The sequence below is a fragment of the Linepithema humile genome, chromosome 1 (assembly GCF_040581485.1).
Source record: "Linepithema humile isolate Giens D197 chromosome 1, Lhum_UNIL_v1.0, whole genome shotgun sequence".
Lineage (NCBI taxonomy): Eukaryota > Metazoa > Arthropoda > Insecta > Hymenoptera > Formicidae > Linepithema > Linepithema humile.
In genome coordinates, this window is record NC_090128.1 from 15,854,445 (window position 1) to 15,860,930 (window position 6,486).

Genomic DNA, 6,486 nt, shown 5'->3' on the forward strand with positions numbered 1-6,486 from the left:
CTTCTTGATTCTGCATTGGTCCTTCTAATCCCGCGTCGCCTTTCCGCGCATTCTGCCGATTTTCCAAAAAGGGGAGCCCCTGAGAACCGCCCACAGTTCATCCAGGGCGCGCCCCCCCCCCCCGCTTTCTGTGGCTTCCTCAAATCATCCGGTTCGGATCGCGTTGATAATTCGATGTTCCCGGAAGAGACTGGTTAGACTGGCCGGGCCATACTCCGGGCCTTCCGAGTGCAGCATCCTCTGAGTCCTCGGTGCCGTCTGCAGCCGGGCGAGGTCCGCTGCTGCGTTTCTTTGCGAGTTTGTGGCTAAAACCAAAGCGGAGTTAGTCGATAGGGCTTGGATGGTGGAGGCGACGGGATCACGGTACCTGACCTTTTCTGTTGCGGGGTCACTAACACGTGACACCCGTTGATGATCCCCCGGCGTCCGGTCTCTATGGCAATGCTGAATCTTCGCCCTGAGGCACAAAATACGCAATGCCGCCCGCACGGGGTCTCGCCTTACAACTTAAACGATAATAGACATACGAAACGGGAACGAAATATAAAATAACGCGCGAAAATGGTGGAGTTTCGTGGGTTGCTCTCTCAACTTCAGGACCCCTTGCTCCCCCGGCCGGGCTATCGCCCTTGTGACGGCGCTCGAAAAGCATCACGTCACAATTCCCCCTTGCCAGAGGAGGACCGCAGAGTTTCGGTCCCGACGAACGCCGGTGATTGCCCCTCCGGTAGCCTCCTGGGTGTTCTCACCACAAGACTGAACAAATTTGACAGCTTCTTGTCATGCATTTGCCCCCCTGCCCCGTTCGAACTTCGCGTGCGACGATCCCGAGAGTTTCCCCGAAATTCCCGTCTACGCGAGGGTCGCGATGGGTTTCCCGATTAACGGAAAACTCCGGCCTTACTACTAGGGGAGGGTAAGGAAGTAAACATGATTTGGTTCGGTACTATTTATTGGTGCACTACGGATGTAGCGGCTATTTGGTAACACAAAAAAAAAAGTAACATTAACAACAAAAATTGAAAAAAAAAGAAAACTAAGACCTTGCGGAGATCGCTCTACGCAAAACGGTATCGTCAACAAAAAAAAACAACGGAAAAAGAAAGAACAAAAAAAAAAAGAATTAGGTAAGGCAACGAAACAAGAAAAAAAGAAAAATTAGTTAGGATCGGTGTCTTCGGGGCCCTTACGATGAGGAGGACTCCGATTGCCCACGCCATGGCCATCCTTCGGATCCAGTGGATCCCTGACGGGACCTTTGCCCCCGGCTGCCTCGTGGCCGCGGCCTTCGCGGTCCCCTGGATCCGGTGCCGGGCTCCGTCCGGCGGTAGGCCGGTCCGCAACGTCGGCAGGTGCGGACGGTCACCCCCCTCTCCCCGCACTATAGCAGAACTCCTGCAGGCGGGGGAGGTCGCACTCCGGGTAGGCGTGTAAGTCGGAATAGCAATTCCAACAGCCTGCCGGAGGCAGCAGGTTCTCCGCTGGAAGGGCCCCATAACGCCGGGCCAACGCTTTCCTGGTCTCATTCAGCGGTGGAGGCGGCAGCCAATCCTCCTGGACGGGAGCCGTCCTTGGGGCGCTTGTCTGGGTGCTGGCTTCACCGGTCGGTCTCTCGACCGTTCCCACCACGGCGTCCCGGGTCGCTCCCGAGGAGGTCTGCGTCCCCGTCTCCTGGTGGGATGGAAGCTCGGTGACCACTGCGCCCTCTTCCGTCCAGCGCCAATGTCTGGCCTCCTCTATGGTGTCCCATAGATCCTCCCAGAACCCTGGTTCGCGGTTGTGTATGAACTGCCATACACGGCGGTGGCGGTGCCAGAATGCGCGCGAGATGCGCCGCAGTTCCTCCATGTCTATCACGTTGCGCTGCATCTATTTTCGGGATCGGGAAGGCAATAGGGTTTAAGGTCCTGTACGTGAATTTTTCCCGCGGGCGATCCGTCCAGCTGAACCAGCTCGTAAATGACGGGGGAGATCACCCGCGAGACCTTCAAAGGGCCCTGGAACCTGTGTGCCAATTTTGCGCCGCAGACGATATGTGCTGTCGCTTCAGCACCAAGTCGCCGACTTCAAAACGCCTATCCCGTCTACGCAAATTGTAACGAGAAGACTGTTTCTGGAACGCCTGGTCTAAATTCTCTATGATTCATTTGCGCAATGACTGTAACTTTTTCATTCGCTCCCCCCTCCCCCCCCTTGGCATATTCTTACTTTCAATCTCGGTAACTGAACTGTCGCGACGCCTTAAAGATTGTACCGGTTCTAACTCCCTTCCTAAGTTGAGAAACGCGGGAGATGTCCCTAAGGACGAATGAAACGCGGTGTTGTACGCGAAACGAAATTCGGATAAATGTTCGTCCCACTCGCGATGGTCTTTCTCTATGAAAGAGATGACCATTGTCTTAAGAATGCGGTTTACTCGCTCTACGGGATTAGCCTGAGGATGATAGGGCGGTACCGTTGTGTGCGTGATATTACGCCCTTCGGCAAACGCCTTCATCATTTTATTGATAAATTCGATACCGTTATCCGTCAATAAAAATTTCGAAGCTCCCCACCGTGAGATTACTAAATCTTCGAGGGCTTCTTTAATTTTGATTCTGGTAGCAGATCTAAATGCCTTGGACTCCACCCATTTGGTGAACAAGTCCTGAATAACGAGAATGTACTGAAATCCCGATTTACTACGCGGCAATGGCCCTATAATATCGGCAGCTACGGTTTTCCATGGGCCGTCCGCAATTCGGCGACCCATGAGACCTGCGGGACCCGTTTGTTCGATCTTGGTGCGCTGGTAAATATCATACGTTCGTACGTAGTCGGTAACGTCGCGAAACAGGTTCGGGCAGAAATAAGAAACGGCGACACGCTGATAAGTTTTCTCTACGCCTAGGTGACCTGCCTGCGGCGCGTCGTGTGAATCTTTTAAGGTTTCTCGGTGCAATTCTTTCGGAAGGACTAATTTCCAGCGGTCGAGGTCCTCGACTATTTCAGAGATTACGCGTTTCGGCCTCAAAAAATATAATTGTCCGTCCATTACCCTCTATTGCATGTATTTATTCGGACTTGATATCACCTCTTTATATCTTTTACGGTATCAATCGTTTTTAGTGTTTAACACCGAAGCGGTATCGGCAGCGGCAAGTGCGCCAGCGGTATCAATTTTGGTAACCAAATTAACAGTATCGGTAACGGTATCTGGATTTTCCACGATAACTTGAGTTTCGAACATGCGAGAGAGTGCGTCAGGCACGTGATGTAAGGCACCTTTCCTGTGAATTACTTCGTAATCGTATTCCAATAACTCGAGAGCCCATTGAGCTAATCTACCTGTCGAATTTTTCAAATTATGTAACCAGCGTAGACTGCTGTGATCGATAACAACTGTGAATTTATAACCCTCAAGATATGGTCTGAATTTGTTTATCGCCCAAACAACTGCTAAGCATTCTTGCTCGGTAACTGTATATCTTGTTTTGGGGCCTGCCAGAGCTTGACTTGCGAAAGCTATTACCCTTTCGTCGCCATCAATGTTTTGAGTCAAAACGGCACCTAACCTTACAGAACTAGCGTCAGTCTGCAATACGAAAGGTTCTTCAAAATTTGGACACGCAAGTGTTGGTGCGGTAACTAAATGATCTCGAATCTGATCGAAGGCGCAAACCTGATCACTCCTCCATTCCCAGCGCTTGCCTTTTTTCAAAAGGCGTGTCAATGGCTTGCTAAGAGTGGCAAATTGCGGAATAAATCGCCGATACCAGGACGACATGCCTAAAAATCGACGCAATTGTTTGATTTAGCGGCGCGGGATATTCGAGGATCAGTTGCGTCTTTTCAGGGTCTACCGTTAGCCCTTCTTTTTGTACGAGAAATCCTAAATATCGCACCTGAGCACGGCAAAATTTACATTTGTCGGGATTCACGGTGAGACCGGCAGCGGTAATTCTATCCATCCAATACTTTATTCAGCCAGATCATATGTTCCTCAAAAGTAGGCGTTACTATTACGATATCATCGAGATATGCAAACGCAAAAGGTTCCATTTTGGGGCCTATCAACCGATCTAGCAACCGTTGAAAGGTTGCAGGTGCCCCTGTTAGACCGTATGTCATTCGTGTAAACTGATACAATCCTTTACCCGGAACGCTAAACGCGGTAATTTCCCGGCTGTCCTTAGCCAACGGTATCTGAAAGTATGCCTGACTCAAATCTATAGTTGAAATATATTGAGCTGATCGCAATTTGTCCAGAATTCCTGCCATGTTCGGTAACGGATATGCATCTTTCTTCGATAAACTATTTACTTTTCTAAAATCCAAGCCGAATCGGTATTTGCCATTCGGTTTTTTGACCATGACCACCAGGTTCGACCATTCGTTAAACGAGGGTTCTATTATTCCGGCGTCTAACATTTTATCTACTTCCGAACGGATGGCTTCTTGGACCTTAGGCGACACTAAATAACAACGTTGCTTCACGGGCGGATTACTGCCTATATCGATCTTATGTTCTGTCAAGCTTGTAATACCGGGATTCACAGACGGTTCCGGGAGGGTTTTCAAAAAAGTTTCTAATGTATGCTCCTGCTCTGACGTTAATTCCGTCAATCCATAATATGAGCCTTCACGAGAAGTTCGGTTGGTAGCGAGACGGTAGCAAACGTTTGGATTTTGCGAAAAATACCATTCGCCTTTTGCGAAATTTAACCCTATTCCAAATTTCGTCAGGAAATCCATCCCTAAAATGCACGATACCGCCAACGTCGGTAACAATGCAACGGTAATCTCACGACACTGACCTTCTAATTCTAACGGTAACTTGATTTCTTTGTGAATATTGGCGATCTGTCCATTCGCTGTGCGAATTTGGATGCCTCTCCCTTTAGAGGTCACAAGTCCTAACGTACGAATAATTTTTATTCCTTCCCGACCTAGCAGTGTTCGGTTGGATCCGGAATCCACGAGGGCTGAAAGTGTATAATCTTTTATCTCGATTGTAAAGCATTGCAGGGGCGGTAATTCGTCATGCTCGAACGTAACGTAGGAATGTATTATTGTTTCGGTATTTGATAATCTATTGCGGGTCTCTTCCTCTGGGTTTGGAGTCGTAGTGACCCTACCTACTGGCTCCGGTCCGCGTTTCCCGCACACGTAGGACAGGTTCAGACGGTAACATCTGGTTTGCCACACCGATAACAATACATGCGGCGCTGCTCGGTACATTCACGTGCGCGATGTCCGATTTTATTGCAGTTCCAACATTTGACATTGTTGGCCGCAGCGGTAGCGGAAACGGTAACTTTACTTAACGAATCGGAAGCGGTATCGGTAGAGGTATCTTTATCGGTATCAGCCTTCGCCGTATTCGCGATTTTGGCCTTCTTTTTCTTCTTTTTAGTGGAGGTAACGGTAGCAACGGTAACAGGGTTCTTCGGTTTTTCTTTTGGAGCGCGGTACGCTAAGTCCGGGAAAATAGATTGTTCCGGCGGTAACGGGGTTGGTAATTTTGCTCCGCGAGGTAGCTTCTTTCTACGCGGCTCGCTAGATATTCTAACGTAGAAAAATCTCCGAATTCTTGCCGGCGGATCGCGATTTGCAAACGCGGTCGCATATTGCGGTGCGCAAAGTTGAGTTGTTTCGCTAACGGCCAGGGGGGCGTCATACGATTCAGCAAAGCGCGCAAGCACGTTAAATAATCTGCGGCTGTCTCGTGCTCCCCCTGTGTGCGTCTGAAAATTTTATCGCGCAGCGCGTATTGGTAATCGAGATCTCCAAATCGCGCTCTCCATCCGGCCTCAAAATCGTCCCAATTGCGCCAATTTGCGCTTTCTAACCGCACCCAATAAAGTGCCATGTCCGATAAGAACAACGGTAAACATTTGAATAAATCGGAATCCGATATCGGTACTATCGCACGAGCTTCTTTTATTCTTAAGAGAAAGGCCTCCGCGTCGCTACCCCGTTTTCTCGAAAACTGAAGATTCCATTTTCGCATTAAGTTGTATGCCTTCGCAGATATGGAAGCGCGTGACGGACGCGGTTCGTATGTTTGCGGGGGAACCTCCGGAATTTTCGGGGGACGCGTACACTGAGAAAAAAGTACTTAAAAATTTATTTGTGAGACATAAATTTATTCCACTGAAATAAATTTTTTATTTAAATACGGTGAAATAAAGATTTATTTGTGGCAAATAAATCATAACTCATTTATTTTATTTTTAAAATAAGTTTTATTAATTGCAAATAATTCTTTATTTCTTCGCTATAAGTATTTAATTGTCATTATTACATTTGTTTCAATCTTTATAAATCGATATATTTGTAGCAAATAAATTATGTTTAGCGCAATAATAGCATTTATTTCTTTTCAAATTTATTTTATTTGAATTAAAAATATATTTTGTACTATTAAAATAAATATTTATTTGAATATATTTTAAAACATTTTTCTTATAGAAATTTAATATTAGAGATATTAAATTGATTAGC